General features: G+C 37.3%; 1 long non-coding RNA gene across 1 annotated transcript; it reads left to right on the top strand.

Moving 5' to 3' along the window:
* Positions 1-403: 403 nt before the first annotated feature.
* Positions 404-5,697, top strand: LOC137406551 (uncharacterized). Its single transcript, XR_010979898.1, has 3 exons — positions 404-530; positions 5,104-5,262; positions 5,597-5,697. It is a non-coding gene; the product is annotated as an uncharacterized lncRNA (long non-coding RNA).
* Positions 5,698-20,750: the final 15,053 nt, after the last annotated feature.

The raw sequence follows: 20,750 nt of genomic DNA on the forward strand, positions 1-20,750 counted from the left end.
TTCATCCAGTCGGCGAAGAAGTCGTTTTTGCCCGAATAATTGTGCCGCACAGTCAGAACGCAGAAGCTGTCCTTCTGTATGTATATTAGTAATTCTTACATTTATGTGTAAACCAGGCTAAAAAGTAATGAATAAAGTATGCTACAAAAATCAGGTCAGTAGTTTGAGGCTAATAAAGTCTATCTACCAGCTAAACTTTAGAGTATGGCAGTGTTTAGCTGCAATGACAGTGTTTACTCGGACATACTCTGACCAAAGAAACTTTTGTACATTGTCTTTGTAAAGCCTGTCTGTCAATGTACCTTTTCAATATGACTTTTCATTAGTAACACATTCTGTTGTGTCATGCTAAACAGAGAAGCTGTGGTCAAACCGATACGACACCGCTTGTTTGGAATGGTTGGAGTGCCTGGACCCCTTGTCAAGTGTCATGCGGAGGCTCTAGACGAAATCGGACAAGGACATGCAACAACGTAGAAGACATATTCGATTGCCCTGGTTCATCTACCGAGTCACAGATCTGTGGAGAGGTAGCTATTGCGCTTTAGATAAGCATCTTCGAATACTTGTTTCTGCACCAGTGTTGCTTGTTATCATTTACTAGTAAGTGACCTACAGTCATAGACCTGTTAACTATAATAGACTGGGCAATGCGAAGCCACAGTGTCCTACATAAATAGCCACATTCTTCGCGACGTAACGTCGACGCTTTGTTCACTTGCAGCTGGTCAGGCAAGTGAGTCATCATTGTTTACATTGAAAAAATGGGCTGAGACAGCTTTGTTGCTACATGTAATTTGACATAACTACTAAAGTACACAAGATATCGGTTTAAAATTTTAGATGCAAAACTTATACACTATGCATTTTATACCCTGCAAATTTGTAAACATAAAGTTTAATATTTCATGTGTAAAGTGACAGTAAAAATGTATATTGATCTAATCAAAAAATATTGCAAAATTATCAATGTTGCCCTATGCTATGGGCTAACATGTCAGATAGCTAGGTGTACAAACTGATTTCAAATGCATACACACTAGTAAGTGGTACACTGATAGCATTCTGCCATGAATATAAATGTTGGGTCTTAGGTGTTACGCAAACAGCATCAGAAAAATCGTAGAAAACAAACGACAAATGGTACACTTTTCTAGACATATTGTGACAGACTACACATGGCTAAAGACGATCAGTCGGCCGAGCTTTGATCTAAGATTACTCTTGTTAGCTGCTACCTTTGTAGCCTCATAGTGAATTCTAATTCTGACATATCTGGATGTGATAATTTTAACTAGCACTGCTGCGCTGTGACTTGAGCGTGGAAATTCCCGATGCAAATTGCTTTGTAAAACCAATAAAAGAGTCTTAGTGACCACCAGCTTCTGTATGTCAGCAGTGATTTCTTGTAAGTCGATACATTGCCGTATGATCTGTTCTGAGCCTAGACATATCTTTGTGATGACAGGATGAGGTGTAAACAGACCACCTCTATCTTTTAAACTGATTAGTGTCGCATCATCCCTGGTGCGTAAACCTGGATAGGAGGCTATAAAGCTAGTGCAGTCACTGCAGCTGAGTTTTAAGCTTCGTACCACATAGCCTGCTAAATAAATATCATATGCTAATATTATTATAAAAAGTATATGTATTAACCATAAAATAAATTTACCTACATCTCACTGATCTGCTGCAGTATTATTTCAAGCCACTCTGCTTCCTGTATATCTGTTCTATACGCTAACAATAAGTGAAAGTAGCTAATACCAAAAAACATGTACATGCCTAAATCATGTACCACAATATGGGCAATCATGCAGTTTAGCACATGCAGCAAGGCTGCAATGTGTGCCAGATCTCTGGTTTTGTAAAAAATTTTGAGGAATTGGTTGTATTTACCTACCGGTAAATACTCCACTATGACCGAGACAGATTTTGACAGATCGATTTCCAACCGTTCGCTTGATTCCAAATAATCATGGAAGTCATCGTCACTTTCTACATGAATTTTTCTTTGTTTAGATGAGAGAAGTAGGGAGCTGGAGCCATCTGAACTATCACAATCAAGACAGTTAGCACTCGTGCTAGGTGTGATGTCTGTTTTCATTAGTCGAGCTTTCAGTGCAGATTTGAAGCTACCGACATCTGGATTATTGTTGAAACCTTCCTTGGCCCGAATCTTTGAGGACAGTGTTTCTATATGATCCTGTCCAAGCTTGTACAGAAGTAGATACTTGGCCTCGCAAAATGTTTGAAAAATGTAGTTCCGTATTCCAAGGTACGAGGTACGCTTATGTAGATGGTCGGGAATGATCTCTTCAGGTTGCTTGGCGGCTGTTGGCTCTTCATAGCAAAGTGAAGATTCCAGGTCTGGCTCATCTCGGTCTGGTGGAGATGATTTAGATAGTGTTGGTTGGCATAACAGTCGGCTATGCTTTGGTTGAGATGGTTGTAAATATTTTGGCAGATAATCAAATACCCTTTGTACAGCAGTAGGCTTTAGTGTGGCAACCATCATCATACCAGGACGTCTACGATAGGAGTCTGTTAAGAAATGATCACTGCAGAGCGCAGAGTATTTGGAACACATCCAGTCCTTACGTTTCACGGCGTCTATCCACTTGCTACGTATGTCTAGGTATTTTTCTTCCGATGGAAAGGTGTGGAAACTGAGTTTACTGTCTTTTGCTGGAGTATTAGAACAACCAAATGCACAGCAAAAATTTTTACTCCTCTTGTCCTGCAAAATAATCAGTAAATGATTGCATTCTTATGAGACCATCATAAAGTAAAAATCTTTTCGTTGGGTTTAGCTACACTTCTAAATATAACACAGCCATCATCATACTCCTTTACTAGCCTATGTCCACCTGCCATGGTGATGAAAAACTTCATGAAATGGGCAACACTTCGTCTACTTCGCGGTTGTCACCTCTTTGTGCGAAGCAACTTTTCAAATATTAGTGCCAGCAATGAAATTTAAGGAAACATTTTGGAAAAAACTATTATTTGTATGTATATCTCGGAAAAATCCGCAAGATTTCTTGCTCTTCATATCTAGGTACCTCTCACAACCACACTTGAAAACAATCGGAGTAAAATTTACCTTCGAATCATTTCCAATGCTGGTAGTTGCTCCACTCTCCATGGCTTCCTACTTAAAACTATGGCCTGGACTAGGCAAAGTGAACAAAGCAACAAAGTGAACATAGACCTATTTTCTGATGCTGTTTGCATAACACCTAAGACCCAACATTTATATTCATGGCAGTCGGCAGTCAGTGTACCATTTACTAGTGTGTATGCATTTGAAATCAGTTTGTACACCTAGCTATCTGACATGTTAGCCCATAGCATAGGGCAACATTGATAATTTTGCAATATTTTCTGAATAGATCAATATACATTTTTACTGTCACTTTACACATGAAATATTAAACTTTATGTTTACAAATTTGCAGGGTATAAAATGCATAGTGTATAAGTTTTGCATCTAAAATTTTAAACCAATATCTTGTGTACTTTAGTAGTCATGTCAAATTACATGTAGCAACAAAGCTGTCTCAGCCCATTCTTTCAATGTAAACAATGATGACTCGCTGCCTGACCAGCTGCAAGTGAACAAAGCGTTGACGTTACGCCGCGAAGAATGTGGCAATTTAAGCAGGACACAATGCTGAGCCGTGATGCACTAGATTGCCCAGTCTAGTATAATTAATAGGTCTATGCCTACAGTATTGGTTGCTATAACAACAAAATACCACAAGTTAAATGTAGGTATGTGAGTTTGTAGTAAGATTAAAAGCGATGTTTAGGTCCTGCATCAATTTGCAAACACTCGCAGTAAAGTCGTAGGGATCCTCTCGTGTTCCTTTTGGGTAGACATCTAATAGTGGTTTGTCTAGTAGATGGATTAACGTAGTCAAGTTGGCAGACACCGAATGTCGATTTTTACAAAAGGGCTCTGCGCAAACACAACGCTTACTATCTATGTAAACTATTTAAATCATCGGTTCACTATTCCGTTTCATCGCCAAACTCCCTACGACTAATGAGGGCAATCTCACAACCCTTTGTTTCTGATAAAACAAAAATGTTCAATACATGATGAAAGGCAAACATATTCAGAAAATTTGAAAACAATGTTTTTGTAAGGACATGCTAACAAAGTCTAATTTTTTCACAAAGCAGCAACATACAAAAACGAGATCACATTATGATCTTGTGATATTTTGTAATAATTATTATATGGGAGTATTTTGCCTAATTATTTAAATGTATTTGTAGATCGTGATGTTGTTAGCGATGTACCTGTAAAAAGGTTTTAAACAAAACAAATTACAGCAGCCACCATTTTTTTATGCGCAACATTTTTTTAGGTAGATGAAATGTTTTTTGTTCAAACAATCAGGTTCTAAACCAATATGTTAGTTGCGGGAAAAATTGGCATGGATATGGCACTACTTGATTTATTCAATTGTAGCAAACAAGACAGCATGTCTTTCATGTCTACTCGGTTTTCAGGAAAACCAAGCAGACAAATCTACTTTTTAGGCTGTTTGACATAGGAAAGTATTGTAGAACTTTCAGATCATGTTATATAAAAATATTTGTTTAGTAGAGATTGTAGTTTATGTAGCTTTATTGGCATAAGCACCAGACGATCAAGTAAACTGGTGTACATATACTTGCTACGGTATTCTCCAACTCGTTAGCAATTCTTTATACAATTTGAATGTTTCATGGTTGGTTATATTGACCTTTGAATTTTTGTGTCACAGACGTTGCTGTTTAGAAAAAGCCTAAAGCATATTTTCTGTAATTATGGACCCTAAACCTTATACAAACCAGCAGTATCACAGTTACTGCACTGCCATTAACTTAAGAGTTTAAGCTTGGCTTCATTTCCTTTTGAATGGTCAAAGGGGTAAATTTGGGTAAATCTTGAAATGGATTTGCACTTAACATGTATTCTACACTTTATATAACATAAAATATCTATAATAGAAACATTCGTGGAACAGATCTTTTACATTGCGGTAGCGTCTACTGCATTGCACTTTGTGTTTGCATGTCACTTATTGTGTCTACACTGGTTATTAGGAGCCATGCCCTAATTGTAACTGCACTATTTGGAGTACCTGGACTACCTGTAGTGTTTCTTGTGGTACGTCTCAAAACAGACAAAGAAGTCGAAACTGTTTTAACTGTTTCTTTCCTATTCCTCCAGAAACGGATACCAGTAGCTGTCCTGGAATACCTGTGAGTTCCTAATCATGCTTGTGGAGTTTTTACTTCACCACATACATTGCTCGTTTAAAAAGTATGTTTACCTTACCCACCATAGGGTAAATGCAAATTTTAAACAAAAGCTTTGTAAGTTCTTTGATTATGGCAGACTAGTGCCCATAATAGCATTTGCCAAGTTCACTTTATCAAATTTTCCTCTGGCACTGATTACATCATAAGCAGTTATTTCTGCAATTCGATTTAGTAAAATGAAAGGGCAAGAGTTCTTCTAAACTAGTCTATTTAATACCAGAAATTAAAACAAATTTTGGACATTTGCATTCCAGTTTTATGTTTACTCTAACAGACAGTATGTCCAATTGACGGAGTATGGACAGAGTGGTTACAGTGGACACCATGTTCAGTAACTTGTGGTGGTTCTATCCAAATCAGAACTCGGGTCTGCACCACCCCAGATCAAGACTGTCCAGGATCAACACAAGAGAGTCGAACCTGTGGCGAGGTAACCGAACAAAATACTCTCTTGTCCTTTTATAAGAAATCTTTCAATTTTCTTTAAACTTCAATGAAGAAATCTATATTTTATTTGTTAACTGGCAACATAAAAATGTACTGGATTAACAGCATAACAACAACTATTGAGGTTCCAATAATACTTTTGCATAATTTTGACCAAATATAAGGTTTCATCAAGCTTTTCAAGTTGTGAAAATGGACAAAAAGTTTTGTGCAAAACATTGATTGGAAATAGCTGTGACTATATAGTTACATTAAAATCACTCATTTTATGAAGTAGATCATCTGAAATTGCCTGTTTAAAACTATTTCCTTCAAAACAGAGCCTTTTGTTAATAGGTTTTAAATAGATAATTTCCAAGAATCGCTAATTTTTACAGACACCAAATTCAATTTTTATGTAAAGGAAGAATTTTTTGTTTGTGCACTAATCTATGCGTACATATAAACTTAAGTGGTTGTTGGTTTGTTGGTCTGTCATCTGTATGTTTTGTCAAGCGATAAAATATGCTAATGAAACAAATACTTTGCACCAACTGCATGGCTTGGTGGTAGTGTACTTGGCTTCTCATCAATACATCTGCTGAATATTTTGGTTCCGATTCCTTTGAGGTGCAATATCTTTTGTTAATGCCCAGATGGAAGGGTAAACATGGCTCTTATTATAGTAAACTAGCTTAGGTTACTTGAATTCACTGGGTAAAAATACTTTGCCAATAGCTACTGCTTTACCTCCAACTGTTTATAAGCTGTTTCGAATCGTGAACAAATGTGTAGCACTTGAATTAGGAAATTCTTTTCAACAATCTGTTCTAGCTATGCCTCTGCTTTCAAATGTTTGAATTGTGCTTTGGCCAAACACACAGAAATAAACAAACATCACTTTTTGAAATTAAATGTGATGCCAGGCACGCAGCTAGCTTAAGTTAATCAAACTCATACAATTCATACAGTCACATTTATGAATTCATACAAAGTCATATGGATTACCTGTGCAATACTGGGCATTCAGCTAGTAAAGACATATGAGCAAGTTGATTAGTGTAATTCTATAAGCGCCTCCAAAAGTGAATAAGAACTTCACTATATGTCGAATTTTGACTGTGGACGTCTGAAGCTATTGAAAGACAAATGATGAAGAATAAATACAGCACAGATTTTTTCTACATTGATAGAACATGGTTCAACCTTATGTTATAATTATCAGCCATGTTGAGTAACTATAACAACTTAGCATGGTGAATAGATGAAGAAAATGTAAAAGAATGATGACCAAAATAAGCGTTTTAGTCCCATGTTCATGCATTGGTTAATTGTCAGTGTTGATATCATAATTTTTAAGCCTGCGTTTTACCAAAAAAACCCGCCCTATTTCACAGCTTGAAGCTTTAATTGTGAGTGTTTTTGTTTTTAGCATTATTTTTTGTTCTTTTAACCACAAAATCATTACTAAGAAATAAAACTTCATGATTTTAATACTGGTATAAATAAATGCAATTTTTAAATGCTAGCCATTAACATTTAGCCTGTGCTTCCTTCTTGAGCATAAAAATTGGGCTGACCTTCAACATTTATGGGTGACACCCTAATGTTGGGTCAACACTCAACATTATTATAAATATTTGATATGAGTCACGAACCTGCTGGTCAGCTTAATGAGAAATTAATCTGCATGCTCAACACATGATTTGTGTATGTTTCATTAGGGTGCCTGTTCAGGTGCACAGGCATTTAGTAGACAACAAAGAGGTCGAAGTGGAGGCCAACGACAAAGACAAAGGCAAAGTAGACAAAGGCAAGGACAAGGTAGACAAAGGCAAGGACAAGGTAGACAAAGGCAAAGACAAGGTAGACAAAGGCAAGGACAAGGAAGACAAGGACAAGGTCAAGGAAGGCAAACTAGAACCCAAGGAAGACAAACTACAACCCGAGGAAGACAAACTAGAGATCAAGGAACACACGGAAGATCGAGAAGACGATGGTAAGGCTAGGGTATATTGTAGTTTTTATGCTAGGACCAGACTCAAAAGACAACGAGTAGACTGCATCAGAACAAGTGTTAAAGGGTTTTTAGTTATTGGTTAGTGTATCTAAACATGGTTTTGTATATGATATGTACTAATAAAATATGCAAGTCGCATGTGCTCTTTGATGATCTTACAATATTTTACAAACTCTAAATACTCAGAATGATTTGTCAATTTCAACAGACGTCTAAATAAAGTTTACTGTACTAGTAAATACATGCACATATATCTACACACTCATGCACAATCTTATTTCTTAGTCACATTAAAAAACTTTATTTTGACAAGTGTAATATATCATAGTAAACACATTGTCTACTCTGTAATTTTGCTTAACAAGTTGTCACAAGTTGCCGGTTAGAGAGAATTCAAATGTTTGTGTCTAATAATTTTCTGTAGCAGACACCAGACGATTGAGTTTTATTGATACCTACATCCACCAAGCAAGTGTACATAATAGTACTCTACTTTGATAAACTATTGCTTACCAGCAAAAAGTTTTGTTGCTTGCCATTATGAAAAATCTATTTCAAAAACCTTCAGTGACTGCCAATTATAAGCTAATATTTGCGCGATTGTCTCCTACTGTTTCAATCATATTAGTTCAACCATATTGGTCCAATCATATTGATCCAAACATATTGGTCCAATCATATTGGTTCAATCATATTAGTCCAATCATAATGATCCAATCATATTGGTCCAATCATATTAGTCTAATCACATTAACATACATGCACATGCACTGAAAACCAGCTACTCGTGTATGCGAAATATGGAAAGCTTAATAAATGCACAAAACAATAAACTCATCTAGCAAAAACACAATGAGCCAAACAGAAAATGCAATTGCAGACAAAAAGATTAATACCCACTAAACAGCAAGAACATAACCAAAACATAATTCAGCTCATCAACAGTTGATGAGCTAATTTCTAGTAAAACATATATACCTGACTAGGTGATTGCCCGACATTTCATGGAGAATAAAAAAGCTTCTACAACAAAGAATTTTGTTTTTAATCAACGTATACAACATTTAATACGCTAACATTTAAATGGTGTTGGTTTATTTCTGTGTGTCTGGCCAGTGCATAATTCAGATATTTGAAAGCTCGAGGCATAACTAAAACAGATTTGACCAAAACCTTTTTTACTTCTTATACTACACATTCGTTAACGATTTAAAATAGCTTATAAACAGTGGCAGGAAATGTAGCTGTCATTGGCTAAATGTCTTAACCCAAGGAATTCGGGTAACTTGAGCTAGTCTAAATCTTAACTATAATAAGAGCTGTGTGTATATATAGAAGATGTATATATATATATGTCTTCTTTATATATGTCTTCTTTATATATATATATGTATATGTATATATATATATATATATATATATATATATATATATATATATATATATATATATATATATATATATATATATATATATATATATATATATATATGCCAAATGGTACCATTAAAGATATAGAAGAAGGGTACAAGTACTTGGGGATTATGCAAAGCAACATCAACCACGAAGCCGAGGTATGTCACAAAGCTATTACCGAATACAAGAAACGCCTTTGGCAGGTCCTACGGAGCCAGCTCAATGCCAAGAACCAAGTCATGGCAATAAATACATACGCACTGCCAGTAATAAGATATCCAGCAGGCATAATAAAGTGGACTGAGGAAGCCATCAAGGAAACAGATATAGCAACTCATAAACTGCTGACCATGCATGGAGCACTCCACCCAAAATCTGATACTACTAGATTGTATTTCGATAGGAAAAATGGTGGTAGGGGACTCAAAAGTGTAAAGCAGAGAGTGAAAGAGGAGGAGCGAAGCATCAAAGCATATGCAGCCTCCATGGCCACTTCAGATAAGTTGCTAGCTGAATTTCAATCGGCTGCTTTTACAACGGACCTATGCCCTGATGATGAGGAAGATGACTGGCACACGAAACCTCTTCATGGTGCTTACCACCGACAAATATCTAAGGTTGGCGATCTTCACTAGACATATGTGGCTGAACAAAGGAAACCTAACGGCCAATACAGAGTCGCTAATCATGGCAGCCCAGGAGCAAGTGCTCCCAACAAGGCAACTCCAAACAAAAATCTATCACACCAGAGAAGATCCTAGATGCAGACTGTGCAAAGATGCGCCTGAGACCATCCAACAAATCATCAGTGGATGCAAACAGCTAGCAGGAAACGCATACACTGAGCGGCATAATCATGTCGCAGGTGTTGTGTATAGAAGTCTATGTGATGAGTATGGCCTTAATAAACCACAACACTAGTGGGAAGCTCCTGATAAGGTCAATGAAAATGACCGCGCTAAGATCCTCTGAGACTTCTACATCCAGACTGACAAGCATGTCTTAGCAAACCAACCAGATATAGTGGTGGTGGATAAGGAGAACAAGAGAGCTACTATAATAGATATAGCAGTACCCAATGACTACAATAAAGCCAGCAAAGAAAAAAGAAAAGGTAGAGAAATATCTCCCTCTTGGAGAAGAGATTGAAAAATGCTGGAATGTAAGAACAACTGTAATCCCAGTAGTCATTGGGGCACTGGGTGCAATAACATCGGCGCATAAAATGTGGCTTGCCCAAATACCAACAACAATCAACTCAGGTGAGTTGCAGAAAAGTGCGCTAATGGGAACAGCTAAGATCTTGAGGCGAGTGCTCAAACTCCCAGGTCTCTGGTAGGAGACCCGAGTTAGGGCAGAAATTACCACCCATACGGGGTATCCGGGGTGAGGAAACAGTTTTTATATATATACACATATATATATATATACATATATATATATGTCTTCTTTTTATATATATATATATTATGTATATATTATATACATGTATATATATATATATATCTGAGAATGTGCTGGCAAATCTCAAGTGATTGAAAAGTATCTATACTTCGTGATAAGACTTTTTAAAACTTTACATGAGAGGCCATTTAAATTGCAACAAGCAATCTAGGCTTTTGATTCATATATAGTTTGTATATGTACATGTATCTACTGATAAAGACATGCACTTGTGACAGAGCTCTGATAACTTGAATGCTCTGATAACTCAAACAATTTTGCTCGGTCCGGTGAAGTTTGAGCTATCCATGTTTGCTTGTATATATTTTTCAAAGTTGGTGGTATGAGTATTCGCGTACTCGTCATTTTGATTGTCCAGCTATAAACTATTATTTTAGCATTGCGCCCACACGTTATGAAACCTTGGTTAAGAAATATTTTGGAACCTAAGTTTATGCGACACATTGCTTCTTTGTTTCTTTTCGTTAGGGCTAATTTATTTTGCCTCACGATATCGACAATAATTTATCTCGAACTTAAAATTTGGCGATTTGTGTTCTGATTATATATGTTATTAAAAGTTATACTTTGCTGAGTTTGCCATGACAAGTTATCCGTATCCGTTGTACGATATATCCGATATCCATTAAAATAAAAACATTTCGCAATGACAAACTCAATGTTAGAAGTTTAAGGTTCACTAAAATACATACTAAAACTTTTTTCTAGTAGGTTTTTAGCAAACTAAATTCATTTAAGTTAGATTCAGTGTTTATGTTACCCATTTGTCTTGAAAGTAAAAACTCTCCACGTACTACATTGTAATGTTGTATTATCTTGAGCCCGCAGATCTTAACCACAAAATGCACTAAAGTCATTGTATGTACCTATAGTTACTAAAATTATCATAGTAATTTTGTACTATTTTTAATGATAAGCATTTTTACCAGGAGGTGATTGCATTAGATAATGACTATGGGTTTCTCTACCACTCTATGTACGTCTATAGCCTACGATATTGTTATGATAGAAAGGGGGTTCTCAATTACTCCAACAAATAAAGGGGTGAGAATTAATGACAGAAATGAACTGACCCACATTCCACTATAACATAGATTAATAATATTAGAGCTTGCTTGGAGCAAGGTTTTTTAAATTGTTTGTTATCTTGCTTCCTAAACAGTTATTATTATTAGTTTTTAATAGAAGAGATACGTAAACGAACGACTGTCACATAATTGAAGTTATTATTAAAAGCTTAGTAAAATGAAAGTATGTAGCAAGCTGTAATACCTGTTTTATAAAGAAGGCACGCGGCGAGTTTGTCACTCCTCCTTGGATGTGTGCAACCCGCCACGACAAGCATGGATTTTTGGATGTTGATTCAGTCAGCAGAAACATTTCACACGTCTATCCACCAGGAATCCAAGAGAGAGAAGAGCCACGTAGATAGCAAATCTGATCTCCTTAAGCTCCGAAAAGTGTAGACAGGATCGCTTGCTGCTCAGTCAAGGGAGGGACGTGTAGTGTCTACGTGTTAATGCCATTGCAACATGTTTGGACATCAACCACATTATGGCATTATTCACCTATTAAATACCTATTATATTGCTGTCATATTACGCTGTTGTGAAAATACAAATCAGTTCAAGCAAAGTCACCGAGCTATGTGTTAGAGTATGCACCAGTATTTTACATCGGGAATGAGTGAGTCTACGTGGGACCCCAAGTATGGCTGCAGCAATGAGGCTACCAACAGTGGGGGGGGGAAGCTCAGTAGCTGCATTCTCAGAGCGGTTGGATTGCTACGTGGCTTTCAACAAGATAACAGATCCGGGAGAGAAGGTGCAGTTGCTAATAATGGGACTCTCATCTGAGCAGTATGATCATCTCAGAAATCTGATGTCACCTGCTAAGCTGATGGATATGTCATGTCATATGCTGAGCTAGTGGAGGCACTGACCAGTTACTTTGGACAGCCTAAACACTGAATGCTAGAAAGACAAGAATTCAAAGAGCTAACACGCAGGGCAGGTGAGAGTGTGCGTGAATTTGCTGTCAGGTTGAAGAGTAAGGCCAGAAGTTGCAGATTTGGAGAGACATTGAACATAAACCTTGTAGAACAGTTTGTGAAAGGTGTTAAAGATGCAAAGTTAGGTGTTAAGCTGTTAGATTTTTCTGACACAGACCTGCGATCATTTGCTATCATACTCGCTAAAGCTGCTTTGAGAGCACAGATTGTTTACCCAGATGGTGTTAAAACAGAGCCTCCACAATCAGTACATGCACTCAGAAAAGGAGGAAGAAGGTGCAAGAGATGTGGTGCACAAAACCATGGTGAATATAGCAACTCTTGTCCTGCAAAAGAATGCCTGCGCTACTAGTGCAGTACCAAAGGACATTATGCATCCTCACAGATGTACAAGAACCGTACACGACCGGGGAATACTATCAAGTGGATTCAGCAGGCAAAAGAGAAAGACTGTTTATTTTAATTTTGTTAGACGGTGTGCCAGTACAGTTAAGCTGTGTGCTATTAGCAGAGTTTTGACTGAGTGCTGATGTATTTTGGGCTGTGTGCTACTGAAAAAAGATGTTAGCTGTGTACTGATACTAGTGTCATACATTTTATAGTGTTTTTGCTAAATGTCAATTTATATTGTTAATTTATCTCCTACAATATTAGTCATCTTTTGAAAAGAAGAAAAGGGTTGTAGTGTTTACGTGTTAATGTCATTGCAACATGTTTAAACATCAACCACGTTATGGCATTATTCACCTATTAAATACCTATTATATTGCTGTCATACTGTTGTGAGAATACACATCAGTTCAAGCAAAGTCACCAAGCTATATGTTAGGGCACGCACCAGTATCTTACAGGCCGGTATTGGGAAATTATCCTACCAAAAGAGAACTTGGGCTATAATTCATGACGCAGACCTGCTGGTACGAATCTATTGGCTAAGGAAAAGTTGTGCTATCCCTGGGCTAGTTCAAACAAAAACTGTGATACAACATGATAGGCGCCTATACCACAGTACAGTGCAATCCATGAGAAACAACCCAGTGTGGTGGATGGCGTCCCCTTACATTTAGCCGAGCCCAGCCAAGCCCAAAACCAAGCCAAGCCAGAGCCATGCCGAGTCAAGACTGAGCCGGGCTGGGCCGAGCCGGGCCGGGTCCAGCCAAGTAGAACGGAGGCGGAGCTCACTAGCTATATAAGCTCGAACATTTGTGTAGAAGAGCAGAGCTGTTCTGGGCCTGTTCATTGCCTGTTACTTGAGCATTATTGCACAACTTATGAACTGAGCAGAAAATATATCTATAAACTCATGCACCAAGTTTTGTACTAGTAGAGGAAAGTGAAGGTCGCACAAAACCTTTACACCAGTTAATGCAAAGAACGTTGGGAGATATCTAAAGTAAGGTGACAACTCCAAGTCTCAACTAGTAAATCAAAACTCCCGAAACCGGATATAACATTTCTCCCTGTTTTTTAAAATTTACAGTCCTCTGTTACTATGTTACCAATTTAGTGGGAGAAAAAATATCATCTCTCATTAAACCAAGTAATGACCCGGAATCTACGTCTAGTCAAAATGTACCTCATGTATACCAAAGGTTTTTTTTGGTATTTTACACAGCGACAAGAACAGCAATGTGACTTACCATAGATGTGGAAATTTATCACCTGTTATTTGTTAAGTTCACAGAAAGAGAGCAACGTCGGTCAGACACCCACCATTAGAAAGTATGCATCTACAGCAGATTAAATATAGAGCTGGTGATGTTTTCTGATGTCTCAATTAGCCTATGCTATACCTACTGATAAAGCAGAAGCATGTAGCTGGTTATCACGAAAATGATCTATATAATATCCATAATATGTAGATTCATTATCATTCTCATCATCTGAATAATATATAGTGTAAAAGTATATATTTATAAATGCCAGCCGGGCAGCAAGAATTGACTGATCGCAGTTGGAAAGATTATTATAACATAATAACAGGCCTGATGAGAGACCACAAAGGTAAACTTCACAGTTACCAGGTTAAATATTTATAAATACTACAGTTGTTCATTGTTATTGATTAAGAGCTACATGTATCACAATCAACACAAACATAGGGTTACAACATTGAATATTGTACTGAGCATAACATAAGATAGTATATGTGAGTATTATGATAGTATAATATATTGTTATGACCCTGCCCTAGTGGCTATATACAAATGCAGGATCTCTATTTTTTTGGTTTTTTTCGCAGAGCATATCTACCATCAGCTCCAGCTTTTACTGACAGACTACTAGAGGAGTCATTGCGAGAAGGAGGGGTATACAACAGTCGGGCATCTTGTAAAGATCCGTTTGACCTGGGTAAACCACCAACTCACATGCTACCAGCAGCAGAGCCACAATAAGATCTACTAGATAAGGCATCGAGATTTGAATCGGGATGTGAAGATTCGTTATCCTGGATGTCAATATCAAATGGAGAACTGCGAAAGCAATCAGAGTCGTCATCTGAATTATTGGGGTGAGTCGAAGTTGATCCCAATGTCAGAGCTATCACTACAGACAAGTGGTCCACATAATAGTTTCAGAATATTGAGGTGGACACGCAGAGGTGTCTGACCTGGATCACCAAATAGCTGAATATCATCATCAGTGTCAGAAATCCATTTTATAATGTAGATGCCATCGCCATAATGTCTATTGCTTGATAAGCTTTGACGTGCGCTTTTTGTAAGCGCAATGATCGCAGTAAAAGATGGCATCATCAGCTTTCAGACTAGTAGAATTTTTATTCTGATCATAGTATTTATTTTGTTTTTCTTCCCTTTGCTGACATGTTCTTTTTTGAGACTCCAAACAGCGCTCAGTCTGTTATGCGGATTTTCTGCGTAAGTGCCTTCAGCGACATCCTCCTAAACTTGGTGTTTTGTCAAGTCGAATAGAAGTCACACTGCTCGACATATGAGTAAGAGAATTGGGGAAGCATTGATGAATGCGTGTCTCGAGCTGTTATGCACTATCTGGCAGACAGGGACAAACTTATCTCAGTCACTATGGTTGTCGGACACAACATGGGACAACATGTTGGCAATGCTTCTGTTGTATACTTCAACTTGCCCATTTGTCTGAGGACGATATGGAGAGGTCAAGCGGTGGTCAACCTTAAGGAGCTTGTTGACTTGTTCAACAACTTCACTCAAAAAATTCTCGGCATGATCACTGATAAGAATTTTGCTACATCCATAGCGACAGAAAGTACGTTCGATATAACATTGTGTAACGGTGACGGCAGTTTGCTCAGCAGTAAGGACCATCTCACACCACTTAGTAAAGTGATCTTTAAACATCAGGATGTACTTCATACCTGAGTCAGATTCAACAAACGGATTTTGGAAATTCACAGATAAAACTTGAAAGGGATAAGATGCCATCTGATTTTTCAGAGGGACCCGCATGGGTGCTTTAAAATTTTTCTTCCATTGGCAAGGCCCACATTGAGTAATGTGCTCAGTGCCATGTCTAGTCATGTGCGGGAACCAATATTGGTCCTTGAGTTTTAATAGAGTTCTAGTGACACCATGGTGTAAATATATAAGGAATTCATGAGCAGCATAGAGAAGAGCTTTGCGCCGGCTACTCGAAATAACTAGGAGCAGTCTTGAGTTTTTATTTTTGTATAGAACCCCGTTTATGATGCTAAAACTCTCACTATCATTTTGTACATGGTTAAAAAAAATGTTGTCATGTCCGGAAAAAACTTAGACTTTTCCAGGAACATTTTGATTGGACCAAGATAATAGTCAGGGCTTTGTGCGATACTCATTTTTCTGTCTGCCTTGTCAGGATCAGTGTTTAGTGCAGCAACTACTAACTCGGCTCTAGAGAGAGCATCTGCAACACTGTTATGCTTGCCTGGAGTGTGTTCAATATCATAATAGTAGTCAGTGAGTTGCACCGCCCATCTGGCAAGCCTTGGGCTCAACTCAGCTTTCTTCAGGATGTATGTACAGGCTTTGTTGTCAGTGCGAATCCTAAACTTCAGATTCAATAGGTGTTGTCGAAAGTGTTTGACACTACTCAAAATGGCATACAGCTGTTGTTCACAGGTGACCCATTTACGTTCGGCCTTGTCGAGAGTTTTTGAAAAGAACACTATGGAATGGTCCTTGACATTTTCTTGAATTTGAGAGAGTACACCTCCAATGGCTATGGATGAAAAATCTGTAGTTAGAATGAACTGGCACAATAGATCAGAAAAGCGCATTATAGATGCTGATTTATTTGTGATTTGAGTATCTCTGCCGCCTTTTGACATTCTTCAGACCAATGAAAGGGTGCGTTTTTATTGGTGAGTTGTATGAGAGGAGTGGCTATTTTGCAGAAACCTCTAATGAAGCTCCGATAGAATGCAAATAAGCCTTCGAACGCCCCTTTTTGTCTTTGGGATTAGGAAACCTCACAATCTTTTTAACGTTGTGCGAGGCTACAGCCAATCCGTTTTGTGAAATAACATGTCTTAGGTATAACACTTCCTTTTGACAGAAGAAACTCTTCGAGAGACGATACTTTAACCCAGCATAACGTAATCGAGTGAAAATTGTTCTCAACAACTTTAGGTGTGAGACGAAATTCTTGAACGTCATTATCCAATCATCTAGATAGACTGCGATACTACTTTCGCTTATTAAGTTAACCATTATTGCAAGGGACAATTGGGAAAATGTAGATAGTGACCCAGAGGCACCCTGTGGCATTACTTTTCACTTATAGGACTCCCACGGTGTGATAAGTCATGACTTCTCTTGCGAAGATTCGTGCAAGGTGACTTGCAAGAAACCTGAGCAGAGATCGACTCTGCTAAAGTATTTTTTCCATGCGTGATCTCGGCTACATTATTTATAGAATATAGAGCCATAAAATGTTTAACTGTCACAGTGTTAAGCTTTCGATAATCAACACAAAAATGCCAACTATTGTCTTTCTTTTTAACAAAAACAATTGGGGAAGACCATTCTCCAGTACCAACTGTGGTTAACCCTTGCTTCTGCATTTCATCAAGCTGTGCCTTGACTTCAGCACGGAGTCTAATTGGAGTATTGTAAGGTTTGCTACAAATTGGAGAAACACCAGGAAGGGTCTCGATAACATGTCAAACAATCTTGGTTCTGCCAAATTCGAAAATTGATTCACCAACAATGTCATGGAACTCATTCAAGAGTCTAGGAAGTTGTGGCTTCTCATGTTTGTCGAGCATGAACCTGATCGCCTGGTTCCATCTTACTAGCATTCGGACGCCTGGGATCAATCACTGTGGTAATCATAAGAGCATCGTCGTCATTGCCAATTGTGAACAATCAACAGTAAAAGTGTCCTAATGCACATGTTTGTCGCAGAATCCAGGTAACCTATATGAGTAGTTTCGCCTATCTTAACCTCTATTGGAAGGTAGTTAGAGCCATTATTGTTCTTCATGGGTAGTAGTTGGTATATGTCAAGAGACAGCTGAGTACATGGAAATATTTCTAATATGCCTGGTCTAATGCTAGCAGTCAAGTAGGGTTTTTGAAACAAATATCATGGCTTTTAAACCAAATGAAAGCGATAAAAAAACAGGAAAAGTTGTCGATACAAACCAATGATACCACAGTTACTTTGCAGTTATTAAATTAGGAAGTAAAGTTTAGTTTCTTTTTTTTCTAATAGCTACAGGGTTGAATTTTGAATGATCTTGGAGCAAATTACGCTATTCCCATGTATTTCATTGTCCGTACAATACGTAAAATCCATATAACACCAACATTCTTGAAACAGATTATTCACATTGTTTGAGCATCTACTGTGGAAAGAAACAAACAATATATAAGGTGTTCAGAGTGTTCAGTAGCGGTTATGTAAATCTGCGCTAAAAACACAAAACGCTGGGTAATGACTCCTTAAGGTATGTACATGGGCCAATATCAAGCTAAATTTTGCTTTTCTCTAGATGGCAGTAGTTCGGGACTCTTGCCGATGAGAAGTTATAACTTCTGGCTAAACATTTTCTACTGAATAACCAAATAGACCTGCTGTCGGACGTTTTGGAGGTTTTTGCTGCCATGACAAGGTTTGGCAGATCTTTGATAACTAAGGGGTTTGAATTCGGTCTACTGATGCTGCCAAAATGATAACTAACCGTATGCTGACAGACTGTGTGAGATAGGTATTACCAGTAATTTTATTACACCAGTCAGTGCCATTTAAAGACATGAAACAAAAAGCAAAAAAATTGTAAAGTAAATTATGTGTACTGAAAGAAAAAGATCTTTTTGCAAAACATCACTCTATAATGTAATTGGCGCTGCCGGTGTCTGGTATAAGGTGTACTGAGTTTTTCAAATTCATTTTACGGTTTAAGAAAACAACTCGCTGTATCTTTCTAAAGAAAACCGTGAATTTTACAACTCATGTCTCAAACTTTGCCATGGCAACCAACTTCATGGCAGTTGATCTAGTTCTTTCTAACTGCCTCTTGGATTCTTTGGTGTTTTTGAGGATTCCTTTCAAGTTTCAATTGTTTCTGTAGCAAATTGCGTTATGCTATCTGGTTTATGTTGTGAATTTACGTGGATATGAATCGAAGTCACTGCTGGTAGTGATTAAGGCAATGTAATTATTAGTCACAAATACCACCGTAAAATCTAAAATAAGATTTCACACAATTACAATATTGTAAAATGCAAAATAATGACGTCACGTGTAAAACAAAGTATACATGGTAAATAAAGAATAGAAATATACAGAGTGCCCGTATGAAGTGAGAATAATGTATGCAAAGATAATTGCTAAATAAAGGTGCGTAATATTTACCCTTGCTGCTCCAGTAAATCGCATGAACAATATTATATCGTAGGTAGGTATATAAGGTGAAATATGAAAGCTTAGTTAGAAAAATGTAAAATGCGAAGTACAGCTTTATGTGGCTTAAAACCTACTGACAGCCTAGCCAGAACAAACAACCACCAAGAGGGAATATTGAGCCACTTTGGACCCCATTGGTGGACACAGGACAGCCATACTTCCGCTGACCAATCACTGGCGACAGCACCGACATGACCCCGCAAGCAAGCGCGCAAACGGTTACATAATAATGCACAATTTTCAGGCTGAGCATGCTGACTTTTAATTACTAAAGTAAACAAATGAAACCAGCTAGTGTAAGAAGGCTAGTGCGAGAATGTTACAGTTTCCATTCACATGATGTGGAATCCTTTTTGAAGTTTACAAATATTTGGAAAAGATAGAAAGTTTAGTGGTCATTTATGTATGCAAGTGCTTATTAGCAATTTTAGCACCGGAAAACGTCAATATACTTTAAGAAAAAAGTGTTGCCATTTTTTAATTATGCATATTAGTAATTATAAGTAACTAGCTAGAAATAGTTATAACTCAATTTATAGAAAAGTGAGTCATAAAATGGCATTTAACTTGCTGTAAAGCACTAATGAGGGGTTACCAATTAGCCTCCCAAATCTTTTCAAAGTTTTCAATGCATACTAAAGACAACAGAATTTTTCAATAACCAGAAAACTCGGCATAGGCATCAAAATATTACCACCTTTATGTAAGGGCTCCTAGTCTTTACACCCACCACAGCTTATCAACTAAGTCTTATATAACCGTACTAATACTCATAAATGAATCAGCACACTATACTGGCTATTACTGCAGGGCTGATTTACTCTGTGGGTAGTTTTGTGGTCTTGTTTGTTTGAGCAACTGATCTCATCAGGTCTCATGTATGTTGTAATCTATTCTTGTTGATGAACTAAGCAGTTCAGTAAGATATTTGGTAGATATGATGACATTGGTGGGTTCCAAAATAATTGTTTTAAATAATTGCATGTTATATGCAGCATATATAATATATTATGTATTATATTTATTTTATAACAGCTTGGTACAAGAAAACAAGAAATATGCAGTAAAACAATTCAAATGTTTTATAGTATAAACATAAAATATCTGGAAGTGTTTATTCAATTAATAGGGTTTGTTTCCTACCTGAATAATAAATTCCTAGAATGTTCAAAACGCTCAATTTACAAATAGAGAAATAAAAGC

This window comes from Watersipora subatra, chromosome 10 (assembly GCF_963576615.1).
Source record: "Watersipora subatra chromosome 10, tzWatSuba1.1, whole genome shotgun sequence".
Taxonomy (NCBI): Eukaryota; Metazoa; Bryozoa; class Gymnolaemata; order Cheilostomatida; family Watersiporidae; genus Watersipora; species Watersipora subatra.